This window comes from Erythrolamprus reginae, chromosome 2 (genome assembly GCF_031021105.1).
Source record: "Erythrolamprus reginae isolate rEryReg1 chromosome 2, rEryReg1.hap1, whole genome shotgun sequence".
NCBI lineage: Eukaryota > Metazoa > Chordata > Lepidosauria > Squamata > Dipsadidae > Erythrolamprus > Erythrolamprus reginae.
In genome coordinates this window covers 108,928,721-108,947,036 of record NC_091951.1, presented here as the reverse complement: position 1 = coordinate 108,947,036, position 18,316 = coordinate 108,928,721, and positions in this window count along the sequence as shown.

The following is an 18,316-nucleotide window of genomic DNA, read 5'->3' as shown; positions in this document are numbered from 1 at the left end:
TCCTCATAAAAATGAGGCAGGACAATGCCTTATCTGGGAGCGTTCTTAGTAAGTTCACTGCTGAGGTGAAATGTGAGACTTTCCTAGTACACAGCTGAGTTTCTCTTAACTCTTCTGTTCCACAGGAACCTCGTGCTACCAAGCTGTTCTTCCCAGGACTGTTGTTTCTCTTCTCAGGAAGCCATGCCGGATGGAGAAATATAACCAAAGTTGCCTCTCCATTGATGAACCTCTATGGTACCTTAAACCTGAAATTCAACTGACAATATCATAGTAAAAATTCCACATAACATAATTTTATTTTAGAAAAAAATGGTATTTTAGAAGGGAATATGAATATAAAAGTGAGAATGTGTGGCATATAAATTTAATAAATTAATAAATAAAATACAAAATGCACTGCTCAAAAAAAAATAAAGGGAACACTTAAACAACACAATATAACTCCAAGTAATTCAAACTTCTGTGAAATCAGACTGTCCACTTAGGAAGCAACACTGATTGACAATCAATTTCACATGCTGTTGTGCACATTCAGCACTATACAGAACAAAGTATTCAATGAGAATATTTTATTCATTCAGATCGAGGATGTGTTATTGGAGTGTTCCCTTTATTTTTTTGAGCAGTATATTTAGCACTGCTGCTTCAGAGGTGTATTATTATTATTATTATTATTATTATTATTATTATTATTATTATTATTATTATTAATTAGATTTGTAGGCCGCCCCTCTCCGTAGATTCGGGGTGGCTTACAGCAATGATAAAAACGATATATAATGACAAATCTAATAGTTAGAATCTGAAATAACAATAATACATTTAAAAAGTCTAAAAAACAAGAAACCCCAATATATAAAAACATACATACAGTCATATCATGCACAAAAAACTACATAGGCAGGGGGAGATGTTTCAGTTCTCCCACGCTTGATGACAGAGGTGGGTTTTAAGGAGTTTACGAAAGGCAAGGGGGGTGGGAGCAGTTCTAATCTCTGGAGGGAGCTGATTCCAGAGAGTCAGAGCCACCACAGAGAAGGCTCTTCCCCTGGGTCCCGCCAAACGACATTGTTTAGTTGATGGGACCCAGAGGAGATCAACTCTGTGGGACCTAACTGGTCACTGGGATTCGTGCGGCAGAAGGCGGCCTTGTAGATAATGGTGTGTGGTGGTGTTAAAAAGCCCATCAAGTGCAACTGTCATATAAAAAGAGGGCAGGGCACCGGTTGTATTATCACAGAGATTATGTCTTTTCAACGATCTCTCAATCCCCTGTCCTCCGACCCCTTCCTGCCACTCTGCTGCTGAAATGCATCTGCATCTACTTTGCCATCTTTTTAATATTTTTTCCTGATAACTCCTCTGTCTCAGGTATTCATCTTCAGTGTCTCACCTGTAGCCCAGGCCTCAAGCACTGTATTTTCAGACCCTACTAGATAGACCAAAAACCATGAAGCCCATTAGGTTTGGGGAAAATTGCCCTTCAAACTCACCTCCTCCCAACATTTTGTGTGCAAATCATTGCATGCTGGTGTTGTGGGGAAAAGCTTCCCTACCACATATCTGCCGGGAACAGAAAGGTAAATTGAGGCTAAAGTGATAAATCAGTGATAACATGAACAATTCTCATGGGAATAAATATCAGCTGCTTTGGACAGATCTAACACTTCTTTCTGGTTCATAGAAGAGATCCCTATATGCAACTTGCAGAGTTGTGCGGAGAGGTAATCCCCGATTTATGACCATAATTGAGCCCCAAAATTTCTGTTGCTGAGACATTTCTTAAGTGGATTTTGCCCCATTTTACAACTTTTCTTGCCACATTTGTTAAGTTGAATCCCTGCAGTTGTTAAATTAGTCACACAATTGTTAAGTGAATCTTAATTTTCCCATTGACTTTGCTTGTTAGAAGATCATGAAAGGCAATCACATGACTCCACATGACACTGCAATCATCATAAATATGCATGGGTTACCAAATCTCTGAATTTTGATCCTGTGACCATGGGGACACCGCACCTGTCATAAATGTGAAAAAAAATGATCATAGTTTAAGAGCTGCAGTAGTGTGGTGGTTAGAATGTAGTATTGCAGGCTACTTCTGCTGACTGCTGGCTGCCTGCATTTCAGCCGTTCAAATATCACCAGGCACAAGGTTGACTCAACCTTCCATCCTTCCGAGATCAGCAAAATGAGGACCCAGATTGTTGGGGACAATGTGCCGGCTCTGTAAATGATTTAAAGAGAGATGTAAAGCACTGTGAAGTGGTATATAAGTCTAAGCCCTAAGCCACTGTCAGCTCCTGCATACTGGCTGTCTGGGAGCTGCCATTAGATGGGGAGCGGTTGCACTGGTCTTTGAGCAACTTGGACACTAATGCAAGAAGCGATTCTGTTTAAGAACTGCAAGGAAGCTGAAGACAGAGGCTGGCTTATGGAGTAGCACAGCTCATTTCCGGACCACAGGGGAGGGACGTGGGAGTGTGAATTGGTGGCTGATGACTAATAAATATAAGGTGATGGGGAGCTCAAGTGACCAGCCCTAACAAAAATTTCTCTTTGAAATTGTCAGTGAGTGCCATGAAAGAAGTAAAGCAGACATTAGCAAACCAGGTTTTTGTTTGTGTTCCTTTCTCTGACAACTGGACTCAGTAGTGTCAACCCCTAACCCCCAACATTTTCCCCTTAGACTCTCCACGATTGACCTCTCCAGGTTCCTAAGAAATCAGTAAGGGGCGTACATAAGTGCACCAGTGTGCCTTTCGTCCCCTGTCCAATTGTCTATCCTTTATCTCATATATCTTTTCTTCCTTTCATATATCTTCTCCTCTATTTTTATATCTCTTCTTCTATCCTTTACTTTATATATATTACTACATGTCTAGTCTCTTCAATATGTATTATGTATTGGACAAACAAACAAACAAACAAACAAATAAAGCTGACAGCCACTTTTTTCAGTGCTGTTTTAACTTCTAATGGCCATTAAATGAACTACTATAAGTCCAGGACTTCTTGTAATGTGCTGTGGAGAAGTAATCAACAGAAAGATGCATGTTCTTCCACTGTCCAAGCTCTCCTGATCTTTTTACTTATGGTTTTGAGTCAATTTCATGAGAACCATTGAAAGAGAAAAAGAGCAAACTGAAACAAACCATAGTATTAATAGTTAGACATACTGACATAAAAGCAAGAGCAACTCTGGGGGAAAGTAACCAGGTAATGGTGGAGGCCTTTTTCTTTTTTTTTCTTTTTAAGGGGTATTAAAACTGAGAGTAATAAAACATGTAAAAAGATTTCAGTAAACCTAAACCAACTATAAATCCTCTGACCCATTTGGAACAATTACTTTATGACGGCTTGAATGGAAACACATAATCCGTCTGCTCTTCCTGAAAGTAGCCTGACCTTTTTTCCAGTTTCCACATCATCCTGAGAAAGGTTGAGTTCCTTTCATAAAGAGCACAGCGATGCTGTCTTTGTGCAAGATCTTAAGATATTTTTCCGAATGAAATTTGAAATGTGTGCAGTCTACAGCCCTTGTCTTGATGATGATGTCAACGAAAAGGCTCACCATTGTTATTTATTCAGTGCCTTTATATCTTATCTTTCCTTTGTATGGCATATTGCATGGGTTTTCCCACATTTTATCCCTACAACAATGAACCTATGAGATACCTAACCACTAAGCTTTGTGTTCAAGTGGCGCTTTAAACTAATATTTTAACCAATATACATCAAGGTAATCTAGCACTCATTCAGTGTTTCAAGCTATGAAGATTAGAATCATAATTGTTGTGATTCAGCCTGAGGCTCCTCAGGGACCGGCTGTGTCTCTGCTGGATCCATGCCCAGAGGGAGGAGGACAGTGAACAGGAGGGGGAGGACCAGGCAGATGGGGGAGAGGAAAGTCAGGAAGAGGAGGAGGAAGAGCAGCCTGAGAGCCCCGGGGGGGGGGGGGCTCTCCCCAGCTAGTAGCCTGGACTCATTGGATGAAGAAGCACAGGCTATAATTGACATTCGAGAGTGACGTGCAGCTCAGAGATGGGACCAATTAGAAAGGTATTTGCATCACTGAATTGGCAACAGCTGGGTTTGGGTGTGGTTCTCCTCAGCAGGGTTTAAAAGGCAGGCCCACCCTTGCAGCCTTGTGGAGCGTTATCAACTGGAAGTTCTGTGACCCTGCTTTGCTTCTCGGTGTCTCTGATCTTGGCTTGTGGCCTAGAAGTCTGGAAGACTTGGGGGAGGCGTGGGTTTGTTATCTCTAGCGTTGTTTTTGACCGCAGGAATCCTGTTTTCTTTCATGGCCTTCGTGAAACCTCTGTGAAGTTCCAGCGTGTTCCTGTCTGTAAGAACAGCTTCTGTTACCTGTGTTTGCTTTGAATTATATAAACTGCCTTTGCTTTTTACCAGTGTGTCTGGCTACTCTTTTTGGTTGGTGTTGGCTTCTGGAGGGACCCAGACAGAACACATAATAATGGAAACTAAGGGCAACCTAACGTTCCCAGAATCCTTCTAGTTCCTTTAAAAAAAAATATTTTTATTGATTTTATAATATAAAACACACACACAGCATATAACAAGTGCACAGTGATTGTGCCCACTACCAGCCAATCCTTCTAGTTCCTACGAATTGTATGGCAGTTGCAGAAAGGAGTATGAACATCTCCCAGAAATGCTTAATGACATAATCCAAGTTTACTCTTCTTAGCCACCAACCACAATATCAGAATTAGTGTGAACACCCCAAATAAATCAAATTCCAGTCCAATTCTCTCACTCAAGGTTCGATTTATTATCAGAGCCATGTTGGTCACACTATTGCCATTCCGATACCAAGAGCCGGGGTGGCGCAGCAGGTAGAGTGCTGTACTGCAGGCCACTGAAGCTGACTGTAGATCTGTAGGTCAGCAGTTCAAATCTCATCACCTGCTCAAGGTTGACTCAGCCTTCCATCCTTCTGAGGTGGGTAAAATGAGGACCCAGATTGTGGGGGCAATATGCTGGCTCTGTTAAAAAGTGCTATTGCTAACATGTTGTAAGCCACCCTGAGTCTAAGGAGAAGGGCAGCATAAAAATTGAATAAATAAATAAATAAATAAATAAACTTCCTTCCAGTACCCCACCCAGGTTAAAGTTCATCCCACATCCCCACACCCACAAGTTCATCACGAGGACCAGTCCAAGTGCAGGGATTCCAACGACTTCCTCTTTTCTTCAGTTGATGCAGAACAAAAGATGACCTTGGACTCTAAGAAAGAATTTGGTTGTGGCTAGTAACTTTCCCTCTCATTCAACTACCCTACCCCAATTCCCTTAATACTGTGCTACTGTGGCAAACCAAAGTCTCTAACTCCACATGATGGCTTCGGCCTGACAGTTAGAAAAAGATATATTATTGTAGAAATTCTATGTAATGAATTCCTCACACAATTCCTTCCGGTAATATACTTATGTGCTTTCTGGATATTTTCATCTATGGGGAATTCACTGCATTGGGCAATCACTAGTTTAGCTTTAGTAATATTGTACCTAATCTTAATGATGTCAATGAAAAGGTTCATCATACATTTGGGGAGCTGAAAACATATATTATGAGATGAAGAATACAAAACCTTTGGGAGTCTTCTCCAGAATAAATTATAGTAGCATAAATTTGGGTTTTTTTAATCCTAGTAATTACAACATTTTTAGAGCCACTTGTTTAATCAATGACATGGCCTTCTTGGAAATTAGTGCAATTCAGATACTGCCAGTTTTCTTTTCAATGATATAATCCAACCCAGTAAATATCAAACCTTAATTATTATCACAGATACACCCCCAACATTGCTTCTATTAATGAAGCAGGTAATAGTTTCTGGTAGAGATAGAAGGGAGAGCACCAACTAAGCCCAGGTCTTTTTTATCTCGCTAAAACAAACTTTTATTCCTGAAAGAGTCTTGAAGATTCAATACCAAGTACACTTAAATCAATCTGTCGATTATTTTCAGCAAGTCGGCTATCAGAGTTTAAAATCAAATTCAGGAATAGTCTTTGAACAAATTTCTAAAACTGAAGTCGCTTGAAGAATCTAATGCTCTTGTCTTCCTTTTACAATCCTATTTGAGCAGGGTTAGTCCCTAGAACTGAATTAGTCCTAGTATTTATCTCTGATGCAATTATCAATATCTGTAATCAGCATTTCCTATTTTCATTGCAGATCAGATTGAACTCTCTAATCCAAGGGTATCTAACTTGCAGCTCACAGGCTGGATGTGTCATGTGCTGGCCCCACACCCGCCCAAGTTAGCAAAGTGTATGTGGGGTAAGTCCTCATACATCATGTGACACCACCATGACACTGAGAGTTTGACATCCCTGGTCTAACTGGAATCCTGACTATGGAAACTACAGTGAATATCTGTACTATAGTACTGTGCAATGACTAACTATGTTTAGTGATAATTTTTATTAGTTCAGAAGCATTTATAGGATTATAACCTGGAAATGCTATAGAGATAGCATAAACAGCAACATTCATAAAGTCATCAGACTGCCAATGGAAGTGAAGAATTGACTTCAATGTTTTGCGGCACCTGGAAGTTTGTCTCCAGCATTTGTGGACCCAACAGTCTTTGGCCCTTGGTATAGCAAGCTGGAATATGGACAATTAAAGGACAGAGTGTGCCACAATAACAGTGAGAAACAGCACAGAAAATAATAATACTGTGAGTTACTCTAGGTTATTGTGATAATCTCAGTAGGAACTGAAACTATGGAGAAGTGGATGATTTAAAAGGGTAGTTTATTTGTTGACAAATATTTTGAAAATGCCACTTCTAATTCAATGGGACCAAGACTGAATTCTTGGTTCTTAAAACCTAATTATAAGATCAATCAAGCTGAGAGCATGGTGGGATCATGGGGTGGGATAATGGAATGTCAACACATATCCAGGCCTGCTCCCTGCATCATACTGGCTACAGCAAACCACATCAGTTAAATATACTGGAAACTTTGATTGATATACGCTTCTTCCAGTAGAAACATAAACCCTATAAAATCAGTTGAACTAATATAATATACTGTACTTCCATGTTTGATGCACCAAAGCACTTTCGTGGTGAAAAGATCATCTGCCCATGGATGCCCAGTTGAGGGCTCCTCTCATGTCCCCATTAACGAGACCAATGAAATAGTACTTATTTATCTATTTGTTTTTGAACACTTTTAAACTACTAGGTTGGCAGGAGCTGGACCGAATGACAGGAGCTCATTCCATCACCTAGCAGCACTTGGGCTTCGAATTTGCAGGCTTGCAAATTGTCAACTCAGCATCCTAACCATGTAGGTCACTGCACTCCTTACTAGCTGAATAGCAAGAAGACTTTTGGCATTCGTTTTTCCCAAGATCAGAAGTTGGGGTAAAGCTGGCCCTACATCTGTGATAGTTATTCTTGGTTCCTAACTTGGGGATCCTCCTGGCCTCTGGGTTCCTGCTAAAGCAGCAGATGGAAGCTATGACAAGGGAGGGTCTTTTGCCCAGTTTCCGCTGGGGCACCATGTAACTGTTGTGACGATAGCTCAGCAGGGATTTTTTCTGGCAACAGTACTCGTACCTTATCAGCCGTTTGAGATATGTCGTACCAGGAAATAAGCTGTGTATGTGCTTATAGGTTAAAGGTTATAATAATAGAATCCTGACTATGTATTTCCTTCTTGGCTAGGGTGGGGCCAATTTGAGTTTGTTTTTATTTATTTATTTGCTTCCTAGGCTTAAAGCATGCTTTTGTTTTTGTAACTATCACTTCACAATTATCGCAAGGCAGGGGTGGGCAGCAGGCAGGATGGGGTGGAACGCAGTTCCACCGGTGGAAATGAAGATGCGTGTGCAGCTCCAGCTGATCGGTGGCTGTCACTTCCTGGATTACTAATCTCGGCTCAGCTCTCCTTTTTTCCCCTGCTGCTGCGTCTGCGCTCCTTGCTTTTTTCCTCTTTCCTTCCTACTGGCTTTGGACAAACTTTCCTCTCTTCTGCCCAGCTCCCCTCCAGCCTCACGCAGCCACTTCCCGCCTGAGGTGCAAGCAGAAGGCATGGGTGGAAGCAGCACTGGAATCATTTATGCTTCTGGCAGCATCCGTTCACCTAGCTACCCAGCATGAGGCGGGGGGTGGGCGACTCAGGAAGGAGAGCACAGGAAATGTGAAGCAAATTGTCAGCCCAGTGAGCAATACTGGTAAGGTTGTAAGTCGAGGACTTAACAGTTCACTGGAACAACTATGATCGTTCAATCCACTCCTACAGGGTCACATGGCTGGCAAGCCACTCCTACCCAGTCACATGACCATTAAGCTACACACCCCAAATAAGCCACACCCACAGTGTGGCAGTAAAATTTTTGGCTGGCCTAAAGTCATCTTTCTGACCCTTCACATAGAGCTAGATTGGGCTGTACATGGGGATACCTTTCTATCCAGATTGGGCTGTACATGGGGATACCTTACCATCCAGAATTTACAACTAGTTCAAAATACAGTTGTTGATATAATATGTCATTGAGGAATAACATCCAGTTGGAAGTCACTATTCTGAGTTTTTGGAACTTTCCAATGTAAAATGTTGATTGTTACTCCTCATAATACTATACAGAGTTATATAGTCCAGTTGCCTATTGAAAAAAAAGCATGTTTGAGACAACTATGACCTGAATGACTCAGAACCCCCATAGACTTTTAGATGGATATTATTTCAATGAGGTATCGGTCTATAGCTTTAGGGGTTGGGGTGGCAGCAGCATAGTTAGTTGACTATCATTAATATTTTAATTGTTCTGTATTGATTGTATTTTCTTTTCAACTATTGTATGCCATTCAGCTCATTCGAAACACAAATATCCAAGTTCGGACTATTAAATTTTGGACATATTATGCAAAGACCTAGTTCTCTGGAATTCTATATAGTGCTGGGAAAGATGGAAGAAAATATTTTTTTAAAGGATGGGCGACAATAAGTTGGATTGACTCAGATATAGAAGTGGGTGCACCATTAAAAGATCTGAAGGAATAATTGGCTGAATCAAAAAAAATACTTAAAAATATGAAATAGATGAATTGCAAATTCCAAACCTAAAATGATTGATAATTATAGCAAAATGATTAATCATGCCATACGATTCGGAAGAAAGATGAATGGACATATACATAAGTAATCTTACAAATTCCGTAGCCAATAATTTGGAAAGAACAGATAAATAGTTGTTAAAATCAATTTCTTTTAGTCTAAAGACATGAAATGTCTTTGATAACTGAACACCAAAAGGGAAATAGATAACTTTATAATGTTATAAGTAGACTGTAAGTTATAATAGTCAACAGGCTGGTTGTCGTTCGTGTTAATTGTTTTGTACTCGAGCTTTGACATAGTTTTGTATATACTGAATTTTTTTTGTGTGTATGTTTTGCAATGTGATCGTTTGTCTTTTTATGTAAATACCCAATAAAGATTATTTTTTTAAAAAAAGAAGATCTGAAGGATTGAGCTAGGAACAGAGACATTAAGACTCAATTATCACCTTGATGGCAGATAATCAATGCCACCCAGAATGCATACACATTAGAGTGGTGTCTAAACACTGTTAAGTAAATGAATAAAAATATTTAAACTTTCATACACAGCAGCAAGCTAGGAACAACCTTGTATTATTCTGGAATGCTACTGAAGCACCTTTGAAAGATACTAAGTGTAGAACAACGAGATGCCCAGTATTACCTGCTGAATGTCTGCAATTTCTCTCACCCCTCCCTGAATGCTAGCTTTACACTAATAAGGAGTTTTTGACAGCTTCAAACATTCCACCATGCAAGACAGCTTGCTGTCCCAAAGAGTTTGAAGTAATGAAAGCACATTACTTTCATGAGCGAGGTTGCATTTGTACGGCTATCTCCTGACATCCTGTGGACAAAGATAGTATTAATAAAGGAGAACATTTGCAGCTCAGGATTGATAAGAGAGATCCTTAGTGCTCTCTGAGCTTTGTTGTTTCCTTGCAGACTTTTCATTACCCAAACTAGGTAACATCATCATCATTACAACAAAAAAATATTGATACAATTGAACGGGTCCAAAGACGGGCTACAAGAATGGTAGAAGGTCTTAAGCATAAAACTTATCAGGAAAGACTTAATGAACTCAATTTGTATAGTCTGGAGGACAGAAGGAAAAGAGGGGACATGATCGAAACATTTAAATATGTTAAAGGGTTAAATAAGGTTCAGGAGGAAAGTGTTTATAATAGGAAAGTGAACACAAGAACAAAGGGGCACAATCTGAGGTTAGTTGGGGGAAAGATCAGAAGCAACGTGAGAAAATATTATTTTACTGAAAGAGTAGTAGATCCTTGGAACAAACCTCCAGCAGACGTGGTTGGTAAATCCACAGTAACTCAATTTAAACATATATCCCTCCTAAGATAAAATACAGGAAAAAGTATAAGGGCAGATTAGATGGACTATGAGGTCTTTTTCTGCTGTCAATCTTCTATGTTTCTATCATCAGTGCTAACCATCAGTGCAAACTAGCATTGATGATGTTACCTAGTTTGGATAATGAGTGAAGCTAAACACTGACCAGCAGATCTCTAGATAATTTTCAGAAGATTATAAAGATCTCTGTTTTTCTTAGACTAAAATTAAAAATCCACTCCTTAATTTATAACATTGAAATAAAGACAGTTTGGACTGATCTGAAGATGAATGAAAAGAACTGTGAGCTGCATTTAGTTCTGGTACTTCATGGCAGACTCATTAAGTACACGTTTTAACTTTTTGTAGCTCCTAGCCTCTAATAAATCCATAAACCTGAGGAATGATCATACTGTAAAACTTTGAAAAAATCTTTTTCAAATTTCGGAACTTCAAGATGTGGGACTTCAATTTCTATAATGCTGGCTGGGGAATTCTGGAATGCTCAAAATTGTTCAAAACTACAGGGGTATATGAGACAGCAAAAATGTTTGATTATATTGCTACTTTAAAAAAAATTAAATTATTTTTGTAATTTTTCAAAATTGTTTAATTATCTTTAGTAATTAGCCAATAAGGGTAACAAACCTATTAAGGGTAATACTCTCATTTTTCAAACTATCCCTTCGCTCTAGGCAGCGACTGTCCTCCTCCTCTTCTTCCTCCTCCACCTCCCCCCAACAAAATTCCGAAGTTTTATTTCTTTCCTAATGGGTTTCTCATAAAAGCAGGAATCAAATGTTAATTTCTTTCCCAATTAGCATCCCAATCAGCCATCCATGTGTCTGATTGCCTTCCACGCTAGAAATAAAACAGTTTCTACTATATTAGAACCAAATTAAATATGAAGATTTGTCAAGTAGTACTCCAATTGAGATTGTAACAGTAGACAGACAGCATCATTTTCTTTCATATGAAACAGATGTTACCATAACTAACATGGCTAATTATATAATTTAAAGGCAAGAAAATATAAACCGGGAGAATTAAACCTCCCATTTATCAAATGGAAATTGCAGCTTTGAAAAAGAGAGGTTAGGAATTTAACCTTTCCATTAAAAATATATCCACTAACTAGGAATTCATTTAAACTTCAAAGATAGTTTGAATTAGTTTCATATTTGAAATAGCTGATCCAGAAACCTCCCCTAGTGGGTATGGCTGGGTGGACATGGCTGGGGTGGGCATGGCCAGGGTGAGTAAAAGCACTCAGCCTCCTGCAGCACTCTGCCTGCCAAAACACGGCATGAGAGTTAATTACAAAATGTTGGCTTCGCTTTGTAACAGCGAGCAAGGGGTGAGAAATGCAGAGAAAATGCACTTCTGTTTGGTTATGAAGAAATATCTCCCAAATCAGATGTACACTAAATGTAGACTGACTTCAAGTTACACAACTTCCCAGCAAACAGAAAATTTTGAAGCTCCAGGTAAAGAGGATTCAACATCAAATTTTGAAGCTCCAGGTAAAGAGTCTTCGGAGAGGGGCGGCATACAAATCTAATAAATTAAATTAAATTTTAAGATAAGTAACCACAGTTTGCATGTTGGAGGTTCCTAAAGGAATGCTGGGAAACTCTGTGTTTTAAAGAACATTTGAGGGAGGGGTGCAGAATAGCCCTTCTCTGCCTGAGGCTGTAGAGACATGGTACCAATCAAAACACTTTTTGTGAAGCAACTGATCAACACTGACAGGGTAAGCCACTAGTATATGAACATAAGAGCAAACTCCATTCCCTTCTAGTACTGATGATGTTACCTAGTTTGGTAATGAAACATTTGCAGGAAAACCATCAAGCTCAGAGAGCGCTAAGAAACCCACATTTCAACCCTGAGACAATGCCATTGGTGAAACAAAACAGTGACTTCACAAATGTGTAGCATGACATAGGAGAACAAACTCATCAGGATAAAGATGCAGTGGTCCGTCTGCATCTGAAAGACAAAGGCCAATCTTTTGAAGGCAGCAAAGTCCACATTCTGGACAGAGAGGACTACTGGTCTGAAAAAGTGTCAAAGAGGCCCTCTATATTAACACTGAACATCCCTTTCTTAACAGAGTGGGAAGGATAGGACACCACCTATCTCCTGTCTACAACATAATCCTTTCAGTAGCAGGAAGAAAGTTCTACAACTATTTGCATTCTGACTCAGATAACTCTAAAGTACAGACAAATGCCTCAATGACTCTCAGAAAACTAATGACTGACCTTCAGAATGCTAATGGACAGATGATTGCTAAGAATATATATATATATTCTTAGCAATCATATATAGGAATAACAAGCAGGAAGAGGGAGATTGTGATCCCCTTATATAGAGCGCTGGTGAGACCACATTTGGAATACTGTGTTCAGTTCTGGAGACCTCACCTACAAAAAGATATTGACAAAATTGAACGGGTCCAAAGACGGGCTACAAGAATGGTGGAAGGTCTTAAGCATAAAACGTATCAGGAAAGACTTAATGAACTCAATCTGTATAGTCTGGAGGACAGAAGGGAAAGCGAGGACATGATCGAAACATTTAAATATGTTAAAGGGTTAAATAAGGTCCAGGAGGGAAGTGTTTTTAATAAGAAAGTGAACACAAGAACAAGGGGACACAATCTGAGGTTAGTTGGGGGAAAGATCAGAAGCAACATGAGAAAATATTATTTTACTGAAAGAGTAGTAGATCCTTGGAACAAACTTCCAGCAGACGTGGTTGGTAAATCCACAGTAACTGAATTTAAACATGCCTGGGATAAACATATATCCATCCTAAGATAAAATACAGAAAATAGTATAAGGGCAGACTAGATGGACCATGAGGTCTTTTTCTGCCATCAGACTTCTATGTTTCTATGTTTCTAGATCCTCCCATCCAGGGGCGGATTCCCGATGCCGCTGCTACCGGTGCACTGCACTGGCAGCTTTGCTTCTGCTGCAGGAGTGAGTGTGTGTCCCAGTGAGATTTGCTTTTGCACATGTGAGATTTCAGCGATTTTTTTATTAGTGTAAAAAATCTCAATGTGATGCCCACACGCCCACAGGAGAAACAAAGGTTCGTGCACAGCTCTATTTTCACACTGTCCTTATCTATACTGGTAGCAGCCCTATACTTTTCCCATCCTTCTCCACCATTCAGCCAGAGCTGAGGAAGTTTTTTTATGAGAAATGAAAAATTATTTAAGGACACCCTCCCCCCCCCCAAGAAAGTCCAGTTGCCTTTTGAACAGCACACTTGTGATAACTAAGCATGATACCAATTTGCCCGCAAACACTAGCAGAGGTTATTACAACCCCTTCTATTTCTGAAGCTTGTGTCTCTAGGCTGCCAGCAGCAAGTTTTAAAAAAGCAAGTCAAGTTATTTAAAACAGCTAAGGCAGACAATCAAACACAGTGCCTCTAAAGTCCGAAAAATCCACCCCATGTTGCAAACATCTGAAGACAGACAATCCAGCTGGGCTTAGCTAAAATCCTGGTTCCAAGGCTGGAGGGAAAACTCAAGCCTTTAAGGCCTCATGAAAACCTAGCAGGATATGGAGCTGTGGAGTATGTGCATATTGGGCTACACAGCAATCAGAGAAGGCATGTCTTCTAAGACCTGCTAGATGGCACTGCTTTATAGAAAAGAGCTGGAGCTACATTGCATCGGAAAATACAAGAGCGCCTTCCCAGTCAGTCCCTAGATGAAGATGTGCGTGAGTAGATATACCACTTAGTTCTGACAGGAAAAATATAGCTTGATGTTTAGTTATTAAACATCAGCAAGCATTAACTGGCAAATGGGATGAAAGCAGGGAGCGAACACATTAACAACAGGCAAGCATCTACATTACCAAATCTTGCTAATGAAGCATACAGAGGCAGTGACAACAATTTAGCTGGGTAGAATCACTTGTGTCCTTTCTGTTCTCGTGTCCTCCATCCGGCAAGCAGTCTCAAAATCAAATATTGTCTGCCTTTTTCTTTTGTTTTATCTTCCATTGTTTCCACAATACTAGTGATTTAAACTTTCATATACAATGTTCCCTCAATTTTTGCGGGGGATACGTTCCGTGACCGCCCGCAAAAGTCAAATTTCCGCGAAGTAGAGATGCGGAAGTAAATACACCATTTTTGGCTATGGACAGTATCACAAGCCATAACCCTTAACACTTTAAACCCCTAAATTACCATTTCCCATTCCCTTAACAACCATTTACTCACCACTGTTACAGAGTGGGTCTTCTCCGGGTCCCGTCAACGAAACAATGCCACTTGGCGGGACCCAGGAGAAGAGCCTTCTCTGTGGCGGCCCCAGCCCTCTGGAACCAACTCCCCCCAGAGATTAGAACTGCCCCTACCCTCCTTGCCTTTCGTAAGCTACTCAAAACCCACCTCTGCCGCCAGGCATGGGGGAATTAAGACTTCTTCTCCCCCTAAGCTGATACAACTGTATGTATGGTATGTTTGTACGTATGCTGGTTTTATATATTAAGGGGTTTTAAGTTAGTTTTTAGTATTGGATTTTTACTGTATATTGTTCATGACTGTTGTTAGCCGCCCCGAGTTTTCGGAGAGGGGCGGCATATAAATCCAATAAATGAAATGAAATGAATTGAATAAGACACTTAGTGATCCTGATATTTATAAACATAATTATTTATTAACAATAATTTTTTTTGTTATTTATTTGCAAAAATTATTAGTTTGGTGATGATGTATGACATCATCGGGCAGGAAAAACTGTGGTATAGAAAAAAACCCTGAAGTATTTTTTAATTAATATTTTTTGAAAAACCGTGGTATAGGCTATCCGCGAAGTTTGAACCCGCGAAAATCGAGGGAACACTGTATTGTGACCTGTTTGCTTCTTTCTTTTCCTCGTCCATCAAACATACTTGACAGACAAGATTTTTTTTTTGTTCCTTAATTTAGTTGCCGATTCTAACTATCAAGGCAGCCCTTTCAGATCTATAATCACTGTAGTCTGCAAATCGCTGGAGGCATTCCATGAATTTCTGTGGTGAAATATGAAAAGCATATGTCATCAACTGGCATGTGTTCCTGAAAATAAAGATTTGTAGGGGGAAAATAAACCACGACTGGAAAACTAGTCTCTCTAAAAATGGAAAAGAATTACTGATAATTTCATATGCATAGATCCGTTAGATCCAAGTACATTTTTTTTGCAGGTTTTTGTGCCATTTTTGCCACAGATGCCAAGAAAGGTAAACTGTTGGTGTCTCCTTCTTTTCTTTCCCCCGCCCCTTTGTTCTCCTTTTCCATTGTCCATGCCCTCCACTGGCAGCCCTATGTCTGCCTGATGTGTGAATATATATGAGATATAAATAAACAGACACACAAATAAACATTGTGCTATTCATTTAAATATTCAGTCCCTTCATTCTCTTCACCTTGACTTTACTAAATAATTGTGTAAATTTTCACATGGGGCCAGAAGAGGATTCCAACTGGTGCAGTCCAGTGCGGTAGTCTGGTAGTGGCCCGCCGATTGCGCAATTTGTGTGTGACAGTTCTGGTGCTTTCTTTGCCAGTCCATGCGCATCTCTATTTTTTTTAAAAAAACCAATTTTCAGCTCTTTTTTTGCATGCGATTTTTGGTGATGTGCACAAAATGTCACAATGCACAAGCAGTGCACTGGTATGGAGGTAAGAAGAACCCACCCTTGCATGGGGCCCACGGTTCCGGAAAGGGGTCCATGCATTGTAATCTTGCCTTTATGTGCAAGCTATAGTACCCTGGTTCTGGCTTAAGACCTGATCTGGGCTGTGCCTCCCTATTCATCTCCTTCCAAGCATCTCTCACTGAACTAAATTTTATGTACAAGTACAAAGAGCAAAGTGTCCAATATCCAAAAATGCTTGAAGGATGCTTGACTGGTGAGAGACTGCTAATTTAGCACCTTTCATCATTTGCGTGAAGTTCGGCCGAACCCGAACTCCGAGCACTCCATGACATCAAAGCTCCACCCTCGGAATCCCATCGTTTTTTTTAATTTTTATGGAATTTTAATTTTTATTTATTTTTATTTTTACGTATACTTCTTCCTGGCTGGCCAAAATAAAGCCATGCCCCAGGAAGAAGTCTCCCTGTCATCAAAGCTAAAAAATTTCTGCAGAGGCCTCGTGCGAGCCTCGTGCTGGTTTCGGGGCAGCCAGCTGGCCAGGAGCGAGCACACAGAGGAAGCTCCAGGCGAGCGAGGCCCTGCGCTGACTGGTGTGGTGGTGGTGGAAGCGCATGTCTGTCCTTTCAAGATTCCGGGGGTGGCACTAGAGTAATGGTGGGAGGACAGAATCCAGGAAGTGATCACCTTAGTGTGCTTAACAACCTGCCTGTAAACATTGGCGCGTGGAGATAAAGCCCAAAGTTGCGGGCGCCCCCGGAATCCAGGAAGTGACATCAAAGCTCCACCCCAGGAATCCCTTCATGGGATTCCCCAGCTCCTTTTGTGCCTCCCTCCCAGCCTCCCGACCGGCCGACAGCTCCCCGGTGTTCGCTTTTCTCCGCCGCCACCGGCGCCCGGCTCCTCCTTCTCTTCTCAGCAGATGACAGCCGGGTGGTGGCACTTTGCGGTGCTCAGCATGAATGCCGAACACAAATTTTTAAGAAAATTCAGGTTTGGGTTCATCATGCCGAACACCGCAAAGTTAGCTACGAACCGAACTGTGCAAGTTCGGTTCGCCCAACACTATTTACGACTTGTGGATTTCAATTCCCAGAATTCCTGAGCCCCATCCTTTAGGAATTGTGGGAATTGAAGTCCACGGGCCTTTAAGTTGCCATAGCTGTTCACCTCTGCTCTAGGGTGTACCTAGATAAGTTTATCTCATCCTATAATATAATCGTGACAGTAAATCTGTTCTACTTCTAAAACCTGCTTCACTAATCATTGGTCAGGTCAAATTCCCACTCTCAGGAACGGGATGAACACAGGTAATGTTATTTCAGCCCCCGACACCAAGTGTTAGAGAATCTGGAACTGATCCACCTCAGACAAAGAAATAAAGGAAGACACATTGTAGAAATTATTCAACGAGAACTAGTGTTTTCCATACAAGAATTTGTAGCTATTTTATTGCACTTAAACACCAAGAATAAATGTGACAATCTTTATTTTCCCCTTCACCCAAAAATATAGCATAAAATTTTAGCAGTGATCATTTGTTCACAGCCACAGCTTCAATAAAACTGGAAGAAAGAACCCAACACGATCACACTGCTTTACAATTCTGATTCACGTACAAAAGATACTGAAGTTTTTTTTGTTTTTTGTTTTTGTTTTTTTTAGTATTCCAGTCACATCAAGTTGCAAATGAGAGGAAGAAACTCTCTGAAGTTTTTATTTGCTTACATTACAAAGCTGCTTTTTTTTCCGGTTTGTTTTTGCTTTTTGCATTCGTGTGAAATAAATATTTCCAAAGGTATTTCATATATATATATACATATATATTGTGTGTTTGTTATTTATATAATATATATTTATATATACACATAGTTCCATTTAACTTTTTTTTCCTGTTACTTTCCCCTAAAGTTAAAAAGTCATAAAATTGTGCAACATTTAGAAAATGAAAATCCCGAACTGTTTCCCACATATTTTATTTTAGGGCAGAAAAAGGTCAAAAGGTGGCTTGTTTGCAGCCATGCAAGAACTGAAGAGAAGGAAGTAAACCAATCCCAAAAAAGCAGAAAATATGGAAGATAACTGGGAGCGGGGGGAAAATAGCCTGTATTCCCAGCCATGTGGGAAACCAAGTGAACAGAATCTTCATTTGGAATCTCCATTTGTTTAGAGAGGGGAAAATAAATCTCACCAGCCTA